The sequence below is a fragment of the Pristiophorus japonicus genome, chromosome 10 (assembly GCF_044704955.1).
Source record: "Pristiophorus japonicus isolate sPriJap1 chromosome 10, sPriJap1.hap1, whole genome shotgun sequence".
NCBI lineage: Eukaryota > Metazoa > Chordata > Chondrichthyes > Pristiophoridae > Pristiophorus > Pristiophorus japonicus.
This window is the reverse complement of record NC_091986.1, coordinates 213272654-213291076: the sequence shown is the minus strand read 5'-3', so window position 1 is coordinate 213291076 and position 18423 is coordinate 213272654. Positions and strand designations below refer to the sequence as shown.

Sequence of the window (18423 nt, the reverse complement as noted above, 5' to 3'; positions counted from 1 at the left end):
TGGAGGAGAAACATCAGAGAAAACTTTGAGTCTCTTCGCCGGGAGCATGTGGAAGCCAAGTAGAAACTTAGAAATCTACAACGCAGGAGGCCATTTCGGTCCATCATGTCCGCGCCGGTCAACAAAGAGCCACACGGCCCTCGGTCAGCAGCCCTGAAGGTTACATATAACCCTATGAACAATGGCGAAAAGGTAAAGAGCATCTGGCCTAACCAGCCCGCACCACAACTGCGACACCCCTTGATCCAACATTCTACACGCCCCCACACCGCCCCCCCCCACCACCCAATCGGAGCCATGTGATCTCATGGGAGAGGCAAAAAAAGATTTAAATCCCAGGCCAATTGGGGAAAAAAAATCTAGGACAATTCCTCCCCGACACATCCATGCGATCGAAACTAGTCCAGGAGGTCAACCTGACCTTATTCGATTCCCTGCAGTACTTACCATTGTATCTGCACCAGCCAACAAGAGCTTATCCAGTCTAATCTCACTTATCAGTTCTAGGTCTGTAACCCTGCAGGTTACGGCACTTCAAGTGCTCATCCAAGCACCTTTTAAATGTGAGGGTTTCTGCATCCACCACCCTTCCAGGCAATGAGTTCCAGACCCCCACAACCCTCTACGTGAAGAAGCCTCCCCTCAAAACCCCTCTGAACCTTCCACCAACCACCTTAAAACTATGCACCCTCGTAATAGGCCCTTACTATCCACTATATCCAGGCCCCTCAAAATGTTATACACCTCAATGCAGTCTCCTCTCAATCTCCTCTGTGTTCGAATGGGAACAAACCCAGCCTATCCAATCTGTCCTCATAGCTAAGATTCTCCATTCCAGGAAGCATCCGAGTAAATCTCCTCTGCACCCTCTAGTGTAATCACATCCTTCCAAAATAAGGCGACCAGAACTACACGCAGTACTCCAGCTGTGGCCTAAACACAGTATCATCATAGGTGGTCCCTCGAAATGAGGATGACTTGCTTCCACGCCATAAAAAAGGATGAGTTCACAGGTATTTCGAATGAAGAACCCAAACTACATTCTGAAGGGTGGAAGATGCCTGTGTGTGGATTTTTTTTTTTAAAAACGTGTGGTGGCCGTTGCACACCAGCCACCACACAGGCTTGACAGAGCTAGGTCATGATCCAGTGGCAAGGATTAACCAAGACAACTGGAGACCTGCTCTGCTGTACAGGCCTAGTGCGCACACATATTGCAGTGTGATACAATTTAAGTATACCTACGTGCTCTTATATTCTATGCCTCGGCCAATAAAGGCAAGCATTCCTTATGCTTTCTTAACCACCTTATTCAACTGGCCTGCTACTTTCAGGGATCTATGGACAAGCACTCCAAGGTGCCTTTGTTCATCTAAACTTCTAAGTGGCCTACCATTTAACGTGTATACTCTTTCCTTTTAGCCCTCCCCAAGTACATTACCTCACTCGTCTCCAAATTAAATTCCATTTGCCACTGTTCTACCCATCTGACCAGTAGATTGATATCTTCCTGCAGTCGTTGTCATCTCTTCCTCCTCCTCCTCCTCCTCCTCCCTCCCTCGGAATGATCATTGATGCATACCACAAAAAGCAAGGGATCCAGTACTGACAGTAGAAACAAGAGTGTACAGCAAATCAAGCACCCTCCAACCACCGTCTGCCCCACCTGTGAGAGACTGTAGATCTCGCATTGGTCTCATCAGTCACCTTAGAACTCATTAGTATGGAAGCAAGTCATCCTCGACTCTGGGGGACTGCCCAAGAAGCGACTAATTGGATAGCTTTTTCAAAGAGCCGGCAGGGGCTCAACGGGCTGAAAGGCCTCCTTCTGTGCTGTATGGTATACACATATACACAGAAGGAAATTAATTAAAAAGTGCCCGAGTAAATCTTACTCAAATGAATGAGATTTGGCAGGAGTGCATGCAGAGAAAGAAGCAGCTCCATTATCTGCCGCAATAGGGAAGATCGTTCTTCACCACCCCTCCCTCCCCCATCCCGTCAATAATGCAAATTGGCAGATAGTTAAGCACCTCTGAAATCTGGTCTTGCACATTGCCATAACAATGCCCTCAGCAAAAGAATGAAGACAAGTGTAAAACAAGTGACAATGGAGATATTATTTAGTAGTTTTGTTCACCAAGAAAAGGAGGCGAACTGTAAAGAAACATGAGCAGTCTGGGCAATGAGACGTTTCAAGCAAGGCTTTGTCCTGCAAACGGTCCAGATAGACTGTAATCACCCCTGTGCTCGCTGACCTACATTGGCTCCTCCTGGTTAATCAACGCCTCGATTTTAAAATTCTCCTCCTGGTTTACAAATCCCTCCAGGGCCTCGCCCCTCCCCATCTCTGTAATCTCCTCCAGCCCCACAACAACTTGTATTTATATAATGTAGTGAAAATTCTCGAGGCGCTTCACAGGAGTATTATGAGATTTTTAAAATTTGACACCGAGCCACATAAGGCTCTGAGATGTCTGCACTCCTCCAATTCTGGCCCCTTTAACATCCCTGATTTTAATTACTCAACCACTGGTGGCTGTGCCTTCAGCTCTGGAATTCCCTTCCTAAATCTCTCCGCCTCTCTTTCCTCCTTTAAGACACTCCTTAAAACCGACCTCTTCATCTGCACTAATATCTCCTAATGTGGCTCGGTGTCAAATTTTGTTTTACAGCACACCTGTGGGACTTTTCACTACATTAAAAAGGTGTTATATAAATGCAAGTTCTTGTTGAAGACGCACTCCACTACACATGTAGCAACAGATTATGGTCTACTGGTCTGTAGTGATACGCACCCTCCTATATGGCTCAGAGACGTGGACTATACAGTGGACACCCCAAATCGCTGGAGAAATACCACCAACGATGTCTCCGCAAGATCATGCAAATCCCCTGGGAGGACAGAGGCACCAACATCACTGTTCTCGATCAGGCCAACATCTCCAGCATCGAAGCACTGACCACACTCGACCAGCTGCATTGGCCGGGCCACATGTGTCGGGCATGCCCAACACAAGACTCCCAAAGCAAGCACTCTACTCGGAACTCCGACACGGCAAGCGAGCCCCAGGTGGGCAGAGGAAACATTTCAAGGACGCCCTCAAAGCCTCCTTGATAAAGTACAACATCCCCACCGACACCTGGGAGTCCCTGGCCAAAGACCGCCCGAAGTGGAGGAAGTGCATCCGGGAGGGCGCTGAGCACCTCGAGTCTCGTCGCCGAGAGCATGCAGAAAGCAAGCGCAGGCAGCGGAAGGAGCATGCGGCAAACCAGTCCCATCCACCCTTTCCTTCAACCACTGTGACAGAGACTGTAATTCCCGTATTGGACTGTTCGGTCACCTGGGAACTCACTTTTATAGTGTGGATTTCGAGGGACTGCTTATGATGATGATGAGCAACAGATTGATAAACAAACAGACCAGGTACTGTAGAGCTCAGGAATGTATCTGAAATCTCAGTGTATTATCAAAACCCATTGCGTTGCAATCACATCCCGTGGAATTTTACTCTCCATCTGCCGAAACAGGGGCTCAGCCAGTCAATAAAACCACCACCATCACTCTGCAACAAACCTCAGAGTGGGATCAAGGTCATTAATGAGCTCGCAAATAAGTATGAACACAAATATTAATCTAAGATTATTAAACCAAGAAAATGAATATAACCCAACGTAGAGATGAAATTTAACAGAAGTGTGAATTGATGCATTTTGGAACGAAAAATTCGTGGCTAATTTTTTTTTCTTCGAGTGCCCTGCCCCTTTAAGGGGCTCCATAGCCCATTCAAATTACCACGCATGTGTGTTTTTTGTCATTGTAACGCAGTTGAGCAGCCTGCGCGGAACCTGCAGATCACTATGCAGCCACGCATCTTAATGGGAACACTGGTGGCAATATAACAAACTTGTATTTATATAGCGCCTTTAACATTTTGAAACAACCCAAGGCGCTTCACAGGAGTATTATGCGATAAAAATTTGACACCGAGCCGCATAAGTAGAAATTAGCGCAGGTGACCAAAAGCTTGGTCAAAGAGGTAGGTTTTAAGGAGCGTCGTGAAAGAAAGAGAAGTAGAGAGGCAGAGAGGTTTAGGCAGGGAGTGCCAGAGCTTGGGGCCCAGGCAACAGAAGGCACGGCCACCAATGGTTGAGTGATTATAATCAGGGATGCTCAAAAGGGCAGAATTAGAGAAGCGCAGATATCTCGGTGGTTGTGGGGCCGGAGATTACAGAGATAGGGAGGGGCGAGGCCATGGAGGGATTTGAAAATAAGGATGAGAATTTTGAAATAGAGGCGTTGAGGATGATGGGTAAGCGGGGCTTGGTGCGAGTTAGGACACGGGCTGCTGAGTTTTGGATCACCTCTAGTTTATGTAGAGTAGAATGTGGGAGGCCAGCCAGGAGTGAGTTAGAATAGTCAAGTCTAGAGGTAACAAAGGCATGGATGAGGACTTCAGCAGCGGATGAGCTGAGGCAAGGGTGAAGACGGGAGAGTCGGATGGGATCCAGAGCAGGAGAGTGGGAGGTCAGGATCCAGAGCAGGAGAGTCAGAGGCCCTGCTGGCCGATTCGTTGAGTCGGGAGGTCGGTGAGTCGATAGGCCCTGTGAGGTCGGCAAGTCAGGAGTTCGGAGACCGGGAGTTCGGGAGTTCAGGAGGCCACAGAGATCGGTGAGTTCTGGAGGCCACAGAGATCGGTGAGGTGAGTTGGTACGTAGCTCTCTTTTCGCTATTTCTTTTGAATTAGATTTTAAACTAGATAAGGCTAACTGGAGGGATGGCAGTGCAGCTCAGACCCGTGGAGTGCACATCCTGCAGCATGTGGGAAGTCCTGGACGCTTCATGCAGCCTAGACAACCCTGTGTGCAGGAGGTGTCTCCAACTTCAACTGCTCGAGCTCCGCGTTTCGGAGCTGGAGCAGTGGGTGGAGTCAATATGGTGCATCCGTGAGGCTGAGAACTACGTGGATAGCACCTTTCAGGATTAGTCACCCTGCCTTAAAGGCGGGCAGGTAGAGGGTAAGTAGGTGACCACCAGACGTAGTAAGTGTGCTAGGCAGGTAGCGCAGGAGTCCCCCCGTGAGCTTTCAAACCGATATTCACTTCTGAGTATCAGTAAGGACGATGGTGCCTCTGGGGAGTGCAGCCAGAGCCAATTCCAAGGCACCACGGGTGGCTCAGCTGCACAGGGGGCAGGGACGAAGAACAAAAGAGCCCTAGCGATAGGGGATTCTATAGTTAGGGGAACAGAAAGGCATTTCTGCAGCCATAGACGTGACTCCTGAATGGTTTCGCGCCTCCCTGATGCCAGGATCAAGGATATCACAGAGCGGACGCAGGGCATCTTGTGGGAGGGGGAGGGTAAACAGCTAGAGGTCGTGGTCCATATCAGGACCAACAACATAAGTAAAATAAGGGATGAGGTCCTAAAGGCAGAATTCAGGAAGCTAGGAAGGAAATTTAAACGGTAGGATCTCAAAAGGTAGTAATCTCCGGGTTACTACCGGTGCCACATGCTAATGAGTATATGAATAGAAGGATAGAGAGGATGAACACGTGGCTGGAAAGTTGGTGTAGGAGGGAGGGCTTTAAATTCTTGAGGCATTGGGACCGCTTCTGGGGAGATGGGGACCTGTACAAACCGAACGGGTTGCACCACAACAGTGGCGGGACCAATATCCTCACAGGGAATTTTGCTAGTGCTGTTGGGGAGAGTTTAAACTAGCTTGGCAGGGGGATGGGAACCTGAGAACTAATTCAAATGGGAAGGAAGTAAAGCTGAAATTGGATAGCAAGAATCTAGAAAGCAAATCTGTAAGACAGAGGAAACAGGGCTTAGTATGTAGTAAGCAAGGAGGTCTTCCTGTGCTGAATGGTATATACTTTAATGCAAGGAGTATAGCGAATAAGGTGGATGAGCCAAGAGCACAGGTAGACACTTGGGAGTATGACATTATAGCCATTTCAGAAACATGGCTGAAAGAGGGGCAGGTTTGGCAGATCAATATTCCTGGTTATAGGATTTTTAGACAAGATAGAGAGGGGGTTAAAGGCGGGGGGGGGGGGGGTTTGCTGTACTGATGAAAGAAAATACTAGAGCGGTGAGGAGGGATGATATATTAGAGGGGTCATCAAATGAGGCCATATGGGTCAAATTGAAACATTTTAAAAAAGAGGCAATCACACTGCTGGACGTGTATTATAGACCCCCAAACAGTGGGAGGGAAATAGAGGAGTAAATATGTAGGCAAATTGCTGTGAAGCTCAGTAGCAATATTAGGGGATTTTAACTGTCGAAATATTGATTGGGATAAATTTAATGTGAAGGGTATAGAGGGTACGGAATTCTTGAAATGCATTCAAGAGAACTTTTTTAATTAGTATGTAGCATGCCCAACACGAGAGGTGGCGGTCTTGGATTTAGTTTTGGGGAATGAAGCTGGGCAGGTTGAAGAGTATTAGTGGGGAAGCACGAGGGCGCCAGTGACCATAATTCAGTCAGATTCAAGTTGGTTATGGATAAGGACAAGAATAGGCCTGGAATAATAGTTCCGAATTGGGGAAAAGCTAATTTTGTAAAGTTAAGGAGTGATTTGGTCATAGTGGACTGGAAACAGCTACTTGTGAGCAAATCAGTGTCGGAACAGTGGGAGGCATTTAAGGAGGAGATCCGGAAGGCTCAGGCCAAACATGTGTCCTTAAAGCAAAAGGCTGGGAATAATAATTCTAGAGCCCCTTAGATGTCTACGGACTTACAGGAGAGGATTAAGGAACAAAGGGATGCTTATGTCACATATCAAATGCTAAATAGTATAGAATCTTTAGAGGAATATAGAAAGTTAAGAGACAAAATTAAAAAGGATATTAGGAATGCTAAGAGGGAACACAAGAAATTCTTGGCCAGTAAAATTAAGGAAAACCCTAAGATGTTCTATAAATATATTAAGACTAAGAGGGTAACTAAAGAAATGGTAGGACCTATTGCAGACCATGAGGGTAATCTTTGTGTGAAGGCGGAAGATGTTGGTAGAGTTCTTAACGAATACTTTGCATCTGTTTTCACAAAGGAAAGAGACAATGCAGATACTGCTATCGAGGAAGAGTGTGACATTCTGGATGAAATAAATATAGTGACAGGAGAAGTATTAAGGAGTTTAGCAGCTTTGAAAGTTAATAAGTTCCCAGGCCCAGATGAAATGCATCCCAGCCTGTTGAGCGAAGTAAGAGGAAATAGCAGAGGCCTTGACCCATTTTCCAGTCCTCTTTGGATCTGGGCATGGTGCCAGAGGATTGGAGGACTGCTAATGTTGTATCCTTGTTTAAGAAGGGAGAAAGGGATAGGCTGAGTAATTACAGGCCTGTCAGCCTAACCTCAGTGGCGGGAAAATTATTGGGAAAATTCCTGAAAGACAGGATAAATCTGCATTTGGAAAGGCAAGGATTAATTAGGGACAGTCAGCACGGATTTGTTAAGGGAAGATCGTGTTTGACTAACCTGATTGAATTTTTTGAGGAGGTAACCAAGAGGGTCGATGAGGGTAGTGTGTACGATGTAGTATATATGGACTTTAGCAAGGCTTTTGATAAGGTCCCACATGGTAGACTGGTCATGAAGGTTAAAGCCCATAGGATACAGGGCAAAGTGGCAAGTTGGATCCAAAATTGACTTGGAGATAGGAAGCAAAGGATTGATGGATGTTTTGGTGACTGGAAGGATGTTTCCAGTGGGATTCTACAGGGCTCAGTACTGGGTCCCTTGCTTTTTGTGGTACATCTCAACGATTTAGATTTGAATATAGGGAGAATGATTAAGAAGTTTGCAGATGACCCTAAAATTGGCTGTGTGGTTAATAATGAAGAGGAAAGTCATGGACTGCAGGAGGATATCGATTTACTGGTCAGGTGGGCAGAGCAGTGGCAAATGGAATTTAATTCAGCGAAGTGTGAGGTGATGCACTTTGGGAGGGCAAATAAGAAAAGGCTATACACATTAGGCGGTAGGCCACTAAAAAGTGTGGATGAACAAAGGGACCTTGGAGTGCTTGTCCACAGATCCCTGAAAGTAGCAGGCCAGGTGGATAAGGTGGTTAAAAAGGCATACGGAATGTTTGCCTTTATTGGCCGAGGCATTGAATATAAGAGCAGGGAGGTTATGCTTAAATTGAATAATACTTTGTTTAGGCCACAGCTGGAGTACTGCGTGCAGTTCTGGTCGCCGTATTGCACTAGAGAGGGTGCAGAGGAGATTTACAAGGATGCTGCCTGGAATAGAGAATCGTAGTTATGAGAACAGATTGGATAGGCTGGGTTTGTTCTCATTGGAACAGAGGAGGTTGAGAGGAGACCTCATTGAGGTGTACAAAATATTGAAGGGCCTGGACATAGTGGATAGTAAGGGCCTATTTCCATTGGTGGAGGGGTCGATAATGAGGGGGCATAGTTTTAAGGTAGCTGGTGAAAGTTTTGACATAAGAACATAAGAAATAGGAGCATGAGTAGGCCATACGGCCCCTCGAGCCTGCTCCGCCATTCAATACGATCATGGCTGATCCGATCATGGACTCAGGTCCACCTCCCTGCCCGCTCCCCATAACCCCTTATCGTTTAAGAAACTGTCTATTTCTGTCTTAAATGTATTCAATGTCGCAGCTTCCACAGCTCTCTCCGGCAATGAATTCCACAGATCCACACCCCTCAGAATAAATTTCTCCTCACCTCAGTTTTAAATGGGCGGCCCCTTATTCTAAGATTTTGCCCTCAAGTACTAGTCTCCCTTATCAGTGGAAACATCCTCTCTGCATCCACCTTGTCAAGCCCCCTCATAATCTTATACATTTCGATAAGATCACCTCTCATTCTTCTGAATCCCAATGAGTAGAGGCCCAACCTACTCAACCTTTCCTCAAAGTCAATCCCCTCATCGCCAGAATCAACCTAGTGAACCTTCTCTGAACTGCCTCCAAAAGCAAGTATATCCTTTTGTAAATATGGAAACCAAAACTGCACGCAGTATTTCAGTTGTGGCCTCACCAATAGCTTATATCGCTGTAGCAAGACTTCCCTGTTTTTGTACTCCATCCCCTTTGCGATAAAGGCAAAAACTCCATTTGCCTTCCTGATCACTTGCTGTACCTGCATACTAACCTTGTGTTTCTTGCACAAGTACCCCCAGGTCCCGCTGTACTGCAGCACTTTCAAACTCTCCATTTAAATAATAACTTGCTCTATTATTTTTTCTGCCAAAGTGCATGACCTCACACTTTCCAACATTATACTCGATCAGCCAAATTTTTGCCCACTCACTTAGCCTGTCTGTGTCCTTTTGCAGACTTTGTGTCCTCCTCACACATTGCTTTTCCTCCCATCTTTGTATCGTCAGCAAATTTGGCTACGTTTACACATGTTTAGAGAGGATTTGAGAGGGTGGGGGGGTCTTCTTTACGCAGAGGATTGTGGGGATCTAGAATCGTTGCCTGGAAGAGTGGCAGATGCAGAAACCCCCACCACTTTTAAGAGATGGTTGGATGGGCACTTAAAGTGCAGTAATTTGCAGGGTTACGGACCTAGAGCTGGTAATTGGGATTAGACTGGATGACCTTTTGTTGGACGGCGCAGATATAATGCTAAGTACTGCAGAGAATAGATTATAGCCAGCGTCATCTCTTGGACTAGTTTCGATTGCCTAGATGGGTCGGAGGAAAATTTTCCCAGGTTTTTGCTCCCTAAATTAGCCTGGATTTTTAATCTGGTTTTTGCCTCTTCCAGGAGATCACATGGCTCCGGTTGGGGTGGAGTGTAGAATTTTTCAGTATAACGGGTATCGCAGTTTTGAGAGGCGGACTGGTTGGGCTGGGTGCTCTTTGCCTTTCCGTCATTGTTCATAGGTTTATATGTAACCTTTAGGGCTGCTGACCGAGGGCCGTGCGGCTCTTTGTCGGCCGGCGTGGACACGATGTGCTGAAACGGCCTCCTTCTGCGCTGTAAATTTCTGTTTCTATGTTACGGAGGTGGAAATAAGCGGTCTTAGTTATGCTGCTATATAAACTAAATGGTACAATGTTAATGGGGTGCAGGAAGAGCGATCTGGTGGGGGTTTACACACACAAATATTCAATGGTGGCAGGTCAAGTGATACGCTATTAAAAAAGCTTGTGGGATCTTTGGCTTTATAAATAGAGGAAGTTATGCTAGATCTTTATAAAATCACTGGGTAGACTGATTAGCTCGAGTAGTGTGTCCAATTACACAACGCTTTAGGAAGGATGTCAGGCTTTGGAGAGAGTGGAGAGGAGATTTACTCCAATGATACCAAGGAGAAGGAATTTGGTTATATAGAGACACTGGAGAAACGGAGTTATTCTCCTTAAAGCACAGAAGGCTAAGGGGATATTTAATAGAGGTGTTCAAAATTCTGAGGGGTTTTGATAGAGCAGAGAGGGAGAAACCGTTTCTACTGGCAGGAGACAGAATTAAAATAATTGGCAAAAAAGCCAGGGAGAGACCAGGAAAATGTTTCTTTCCAAACACAGCGAGCCATGATAATCTATAACACGCTGCCTGAAAATGTGGTGAAAGCAGATTCAACTTTCAAAAGGAAATATTTGCAGGGCTATGGCAAAAGAGCTGGAGGAGTGGGACTAATTGTATAAATCTTCTGGAGAGCTGGCACAGACACGATGGGCTCCTTCTGTGCTATACGATTGTATGACACACTGACTTTTGCTCTTCCTGCAAGCTATTATACCTAGATACAGCTTACATAACTTGTCTCATAGGGGTGGCTGAATGGCAGATTAAAAACAAGCCGAACGGAACAGAAATTATTTGATAATGCAAAACCAATAGGTTAACATAAGTAAACTTTCTATAAAAACCATCAACAAATCCCCACCTCTATCCCCAGTGACAGAAGGTACCAGAGACAAAACATTACATTTTCAGTAATGTCCCAGAGCACACGGTTACCACATATACAGGGTTCTAGATTCAGAGTGCAGGCTATATTGCTTTATTGGGCTGGGCTGGTTAGGGGGGGGGGGGGCGTGGGCCAGGTGTATCCATAACTCTATAATGGGGTGGGGGGAAAGAGGTCTGGGTGTACAAAGCAATCTATATTGAGGCATGGAGGGACTCCGGTCGTCCCTTATTTAGGGGGGGGGGTCCGGGTGTGCATAGTGCTCTTTATTGGGGGGGAAAAAGGGGTGTACACAGTGCTCTATATTTGGGGGGGGGGGGGGGCGCGTCGGGGTGTACACAGTGCTCTATATTTTGGGGGGGGGGGGTGTCGGGGTGTACACAGTGCTCTATATTGGGGGGGGGGGGGGGGGGGGGGGGTGCCGGGACATACACAGTGCTTTCTTGGAGGGGCATCGGGGTGTATACAGTGCTCTATATTGGGGTGGGTGGGGGTGGGGGGGGCTGTCGGGGTGTACAGTGATCTATATTGGGGGGGGGGGGGTGTTGGGGTGTACACAGTGCTCTATATTGGGGGGGGGGGTGCTGTCAGGGTGTACAGTGTTCTATATTGGGGGGGCGTCAGGGTGTACACAGCGCTCTATATTGGGGGGGGGGTGTGTCGGGGTGTACACAGTGCTCTATATTGGGGGGGGGGGTGCTGTCAGGGTGTACAGTGTTCTATATTGGGGGGGGCGTCAGGGTGTACACAGCGCTCTATATTGGGGGGGGGGCTGTCGAGGTGTACAGTGTTCTATATTGGGGGGGTGTCGGGGTGTACACAGTGCTCTATATTGGGGGGGGGGGGTCGGGGCATACACAGTGCTCTATATTGGGGGGGGGGGGCGTACACAGTGCTCTATATTGGGGGGGGGTGTCGGGGTGTACACAGTGCTCTATATTGGGGGGGGGGGTGTCGGGGTGTACACAGTGCTCTATATTGGGGGGGGGGGGGTGCGTCGGGGCGTGCAGTGCTCTATATTGGGGGGGGGTGCCGGGACATACACAGTGCTTTCTTGGAGGGGCATCGGGGTGTATACAGTGCTCGATATTGGGGGGGGGGGGGCGGAGCTATCGGGGTGTACACAGTGTTCTATATTGGGGGGGGGGGGTGTCGGGGCGTACACAGTGCTCTATATTGGAGGGGTGTCGGGGCGTACACAGTGCTCTATATTGGAGGGGTGTCGGGGCGTACACAGTGCTCTATATTGGAGGGGTGTCGGGGCGTACACAGTGCTCTATATTGGAGGGGTGTCGGGGCGTACACAGTACTCTATATTGGGGGGGGGGGGTTTCGGGGTGTACACAGTGCTCTATATTGGGGGGGGGGGGGGTGCCGGGACATACACAGTGCTTTCTTGGAGGGGCATCGGGGCCTTTACAGTGCTCTATATTGGGGGGGGGGGGTGTCGGGGTGTACACAGTGCTCTATATTGGGGGGGGGGTCAGGGCATACACAGTGCTCTATATTGGGGGGGGGGGGTCGGGGCGTACACAGTGCTCTATATTGGGGGGGTGTCGGGGCGTACACAGTGCTCTATATTGGGGGGGGGGGTCGGGGCGTACACAGTGCTCTATATTGGGGGGGTGTCGGGGCGTACACGGTGCTCTATATTGGGGGGGGCGGGGAGGTGGTGTCGGGGCGTACACAACGCTCGATATTGGGCGCGCCGGCGGGGTGCGGGCGTACCAGAGTCGGCTGGCCAGAAGTTGCCATGGTGACGGTTGCCAGGAGGCGCGCGCGAGTGTGTGGAAGGGGGAGCGGGGCCGGTCGACGCGCTCGTGGTTGCCAGGGTGACAGTTGCCAGGAGGCGCGCGCGCGGTGCTGTGGAAGGGGAGCGGAGAGGGGGGTGGGGCCGTGGCCAACGGGCGCGCTCGCTGTTGCCAGGGAGACGGTTGCCAAGAGCCGCGCGCGAGCGGCCGCCTTTCCGAGCGCAGTTTTCAGAACGAACGCTCCTCACGCTCACCTCACACTTAATCCGGTGTCCGCTGATCAGGTCTGTTTGCTTCGGAAGGAAGGGGGGAAGGGATATATTGTCGGTGTCCGCGGATTGTATCTCCCGCTTCCCACAGCGCTGCTGCTGCCGTCGCCTTTCTCCCCGGTCAGGTTAGCTCAGGCCTGGCCGCTCCGCGCTCCTCCTGTTAATCAGTCAGGCCGCCGCCGCGCCTCAACCAAACCTGCCAGACCCCGCCCCGCCCGCACGCACGCCGCCCTCCCATTGGACACTGCCTCCCGCCCTGCCGCTTTCCATTGGCGCGTCGCCGCCTGTCAATCAGCGCCGCGCGGTCCGCCGCGCGCAGCTCAAGTTCGGTTGACGTCTCGACGTTCCTGCTTTCGATGATGTCATTGCGTTTGGCCCATTACATCATTGCAGTTATTTAAAGGGACATGGCACAATTTAAAAAAAATATTTCCCACCACCACACCCCGCCCCCCCCACGCTCACGTGATTTTCTTTCTCCAGCACCTCTTTAAAGATATGGGAGGGGTGAGGTTTGAGGAATCTGGATGGGCTTCATCCTTCTCCAACCTGCAACTTCGAGGCAAACGCTTCAGCGCTGAGGGAGGGCTGTACTGTCAAAGGGGCAGTACTGAGGGAGGGCTGTACTGTCAGAGGGGCAGTACTGAGGGAGCACTGCACTGTCGGAGGGGCAGTACTGAGGGAGTGCCGCACTGTCGGAGGGGCAGTACTGAGGGATGGCTGTACTGTCAGAGGGGCAGTACTGAGGGAGCACTGCACTGTCGGAGGGGCAGTACTGAGGGAGTGCCGCACTGTCGGAGGGGCAGTACTGAGGGAGCACTGCACTGTCGGAGGGGCAGTACTGAGGGAGCACTGCACTGTCGGAGGGGCAGTACTGAGGGAGCACTGCACTGTCGGAGGGGCAGTACTGAGGGAGTGCCGCACTGTCGGGGGCAGTACTGAGGGAGTGCCGCACTGTCGGGGGCAGTACTGAGGGAGTGCCGCACTGTCGGGGGCAGTACTGAGGGAGTGCCGCACTGTCAGAGGGGCAGTACTGAGGGAGCGCTGCACTGTGGGAGGGACAGTACTGAGGGAGTGCCGCACTGTCGGGGGCAGTACTGAGAGAGTGATACACTGTGGGAGGGGCAGTACTGAGGGAGTGCTGCACTGTGGGAGGGGCAGTACTGAGGGAGTGCTGCACTGTGGGAGGGGCAGTACTGAGGGAGTGCCGCACTGTCGGGGGCAGTACTGAGAGAGTGATACACTGTCAGAGGGGCAGTACTGAGGGAGTGCCGCACTGTTGGAGGTGCCATCTTTCGGGTGAGATGTTAAACCGAGGTCCTGTCGGTCCTCTCGGCACTATTTCAAAGAAGAGCAGGGAAGTTAGGCTCGGTGTTCTTTCATTATTATCATAGGCAGGCCCTCGAAATCGAGGAGACTTGCTTCCACTCAAAAAGTGAGTTCTCAGGTGACTGTACAGTCCAATATGGGAATTACAGTCTTTGTCACAGGTGGGACAGACAGTGGTTGAAGGAAAGGGTGGGTGGGACTGGTTTGCCGCACGCTCCTTCCGCTGCCTGTGCTTGATTTCTGCATGCTCTCGGCGACGAGACTCGAGGTGCTCAGCGCCCTCCCGGATGCACTTCCTCTACCTGGGAGGCTCTCGGGCCAGGGACTCCCTGATGTCGGTGGGGATGTTGCACTTTATCAAGGAGGCTTTTAGGGTGCCTTTAAAACATTTCCTCTGCTCACTCTCCGTGAAGGAGTTCCGAGTAGAGTGCTTGCTTTGGAAGTCTCGTGTCAGGTATACGAACAATGTGGCCCGCCCAACGGAGCTGGTCGAGTGTGGACGCACAATCAACATCACTAAAAGTTAGTACAGTGTATGTAGATACAGCAAGTGATCAGGAAGGCCAATGCTTTCTTGGCCTTTATTGCAAAGGGGATGTAGTATAAAAGCAGGGGAGTCTTGCTGTAGCTATACAGGGTATTGGTGAGGCCACATCTAGAATTCTGCGTGCAGTTTTGGTTTCCATATTTACGAAAGGATATACTTGCTTTGGAGGCAGTTCAGAGAAGGTTCACCAGGTTGATTCTGGAGATGAGGGGGTTGACTAATGAGGAAAGGTTGAGTAGGTTGGGCCTCTACACATTGGAATTCAGAAGAATGAGAGGTGATCTTATTGAAACGTATAAGATTATGAGGGGGCTTGTCAAGGTGGATGCAGAGAGGATGTTTCCACTGATGGGGGAGACTAGAACTAGGGGCATAATCTTAGAATAAGGGACCGCCCATTCAAAACTGAGATGAGGAGGAATTTCTTCTCTCAGGGGTTGTAAATCTATGGAATTCGCTGCCTCAGAGAGCTGTGGAAGCTGGGTCATTGAATAAATTTAAGGCAGAGATAGACAGTTTCTTAACTGATAAGGGGATAAAGGATTATGGGGAGCAGGCAGGGAAGTGGAGCTGAGTCCATGATTAGATCAGCCATGATTGTATTAAATGGCGGAGCAGGCTCGAGGGGCCATATGTTCTTATGTAAAACAGATTATCTGGTTATTATCACATTGCTGTTTGTGGGAGTTTGCTGCGGACAAATTGGCTGCCGTATTTCCTACATTACAACACTTAAAAAGAATTTGATTGACTGTAAAGTCAATTGGGATGATGTTCTGAAGGGCTTTGTATAAAGCCGAGCTGTTTCTGAGGGAAATGTAAAAAATATATATATTCAGAATCTTTTATTTCTTTTTCCTGATTGATTTAAAACACTTTTTTTATTGTCCTGCACTAATAAGAGACCAATGGCAATTACATTATGGGGGATTTTGAAAGTCTGGTTCGCTGCTTTTCAATCTTGGTGCTTACTGCCCCCTCTTGGTCTCTTTAGTAATCCAGCTAATTCATCGACTAAATTTACAGTGTCACTTCCAATTGATTTATTTGTAAATTTCACAGGTAGTTCAGTGGTTATGTTACTGGACTAGGAATCCAGAGGTCTGGACTAATGATGCAGAAATCTAAGTTCAAATCCCACCATGGCAGCTGGGGAATTTAAATTCAGTTAATTAAATAAATCTGGAATTAAAAAGCTAGTATCAGTAATGGTGACCATGAAATTACTGGATTGTCAGGAAAAACCCGCCTGGTTCACTAATGTCCCTTTAGGGAAGGAAATCTGCCATCCTTACCCAGTCTGGGCCTATATGTGACTCCAGACCCACAACAATGTGGTTGAATCTTAACTGCCCTCTGAAATGGCCCAGCGAGCCACTTAGTTGTACCAATCCTCTACAACAAGGTCAGCATTGTGGGAGCACCTTCATCACACGAACTGCAGCGGTTCAAAAAGGCGCTCACCACCACCTTCGCAAGGGCAATTAGGGACGGGCAATAAATGCTGGCCTTGCCAGTGACACCCACATTCTAGGAACAAGTAAATAAAAAATCACCAAAGACTATATTCTATTAAACTCCAATTTAAGTGCTGCATTGTTAACCTGAGCTCACACCCATAAAATGTAATCATTGTGCAAAGGAGTGCTGAAGACTTCTCTGCTGGATGAGGAACTGTAACACCGCAATGTGCAAGTACACAAGGGAGCTACAGATTTTGTTTTCTTCAACAAGCAATTTCTCAGACTTAAACGCAGCAGCCAATTTGTGCACAGCAGGTTCCCACAAACAGCAATATGATAATGGCGTGATGATCTGTTTTAGGTTTTGGTGGAGAGATAAATATTCGCCAGGCTGACACCCCCAGTGCAGTGCTGAGGGAGTGCCGCACTGTCAGAGGTGCCGTCTTTCGGATGAGACGTTAAACCGAGGCTACGTCTGCCCTCTCAGGTAATCGTAAAAGATCCCGTGGCACTATTCCGAAGAACGGCTAGGGGAGTTCTGGCCAACATTAACATCACTGAAACAGATGGTCTGGTCATTATCACATCGCTATTTGTGGGAGCTTGCTGTGCGCAAATTGGCTGCAGTGTTTCCACATTACAACAGTGACTACACTCCAAAAAGTACTTCATTGACTGTAAAGCACTTTACGACGTCCCGAGGGAATGAAAAGCGCAGTATAAATACAAGCCTTTCTTTTATAATTGATTGAAAACCTAAACAGGCTACATTTCCCAAACACAAACCCAATTAAGAATCCCAATTTAGACATCTGTGGTGACTAAGTGAGGTTATCCAGTGAGTGATTCATACAAAGCAGGAACGAGGCAGGTTAGATCGCTGGTATGTCTGAGTGATCTCAATAAGGTCAACATAAGAACATAAGAAATAGGAGCAGGCGTCGGCCATTTGGCCCCTCGAGCCTGCTCCGCCATTTAATAAGATCATGGCTGATCTGATCTTGGCCTCAGCTCCACTTCCCTGCCCGATCCCCATAACCCTTTACTCCCTTATCGCTCAAAAATCTATCTCTGCCTTAAATATAGTCAATGACCCAGCTTCCACAGCTCTCTGGGGCAGAGAATTCCACAGATTCACAACCCTCCGAGAGAAGAAATTAGAGACAGTGATTAGATGCCCCTGAATTAAAGAAGGAGTAATCTCTCCAGAGTTTGCAGTCATCATCACTATCCAGCAAAAAGCCGCAGATTAACGTGTGCGTTTGTGAATCCCGGGTAAGAACAGGACAAGCCTGGCCCGCGATGTCCTCAGCTGTCCAATACCCTGTTGAGTACCATGATCAACTGGGCAAGGTACTGGAGATTGTTGTGGAAACATATACCCCCAAAAAGCCGAAATCTTTGGGCGAGGGGTAAGGGAGGGGGGGTGGAATTGGCAGAAAATATTGGTGCAAAGAAAAGAGAATACTAATTTAACATATAATAATAAATAAAAACAGAAAATGCTGGAAATGTCAGCAGATCCGGCAACATCTGTGGAGAGAAACAGAGGTAACGTTTCGGGTCTGCGATCCTTGGTCAGAACTGGGAAAACTTCGAGATGTAACAGATTCTTCGGGGCAGAACAAGGTAAAAGGGACAAACGGAAATCCCGTCTGAGGGAAGAGCAGAACTTCTTCAAGCTGGGTATACCTAGAAGAGAAGTGGCAGTGAGTTAAACACGAATGCAAAAGCAAAATACCGCGGATGCTGAAATCTGAAATAAAAACATAAAATGCTGGAAATCTCAGCGGGTCAGGCAGCAGAATACCAGTTTAGCTGTGGGAGTCATGCCACCTTGTGGCCTATGTTATTATTGGCAAAGGATACTGTTTAAATCCTACAGTATGTCACTGCTGGGTGTCAAGTAACATAACAGAAATTCCACTTGTCGTTTAACCCAGCTGACTAAAATGGGACCAAAAATCAGTTATTGCTTTCTGTTGGCTCCGTGACTAACTGGTGTAGTACGAGACGGAGGAGCATTGCCTTTGGTGCTTAGTCTGCCCAGTTAAAAAGATTTGCATTTATCTAGCGTCTTTCACCACCACCAGACATCCCAAAAACCTTCACAGCCAATGAAGAACTTTTTGAAGCGTAGTCACTGTTG

The 18423-nt window shown here is 48.5% G+C and overlaps 1 protein-coding gene across 3 annotated transcripts in view; it reads right to left on the bottom strand.

Moving 5' to 3' along the window:
- pak1 (p21 protein (Cdc42/Rac)-activated kinase 1) overlaps window positions 1–13122 on the bottom strand; it is a 226859-nt gene extending 213737 nt beyond the window's left edge. For all 3 annotated transcript variants that reach the window (XM_070892548.1, XM_070892547.1, XM_070892546.1), the window contains exon 1: window positions 12921–13122. The gene's annotated coding sequence lies outside the window, so the exon portion shown is untranslated. The remainder of the gene's footprint in view (window positions 1–12920) is intronic.
- Between the last annotated feature and the right edge of the window lie 5301 nt (window positions 13123–18423).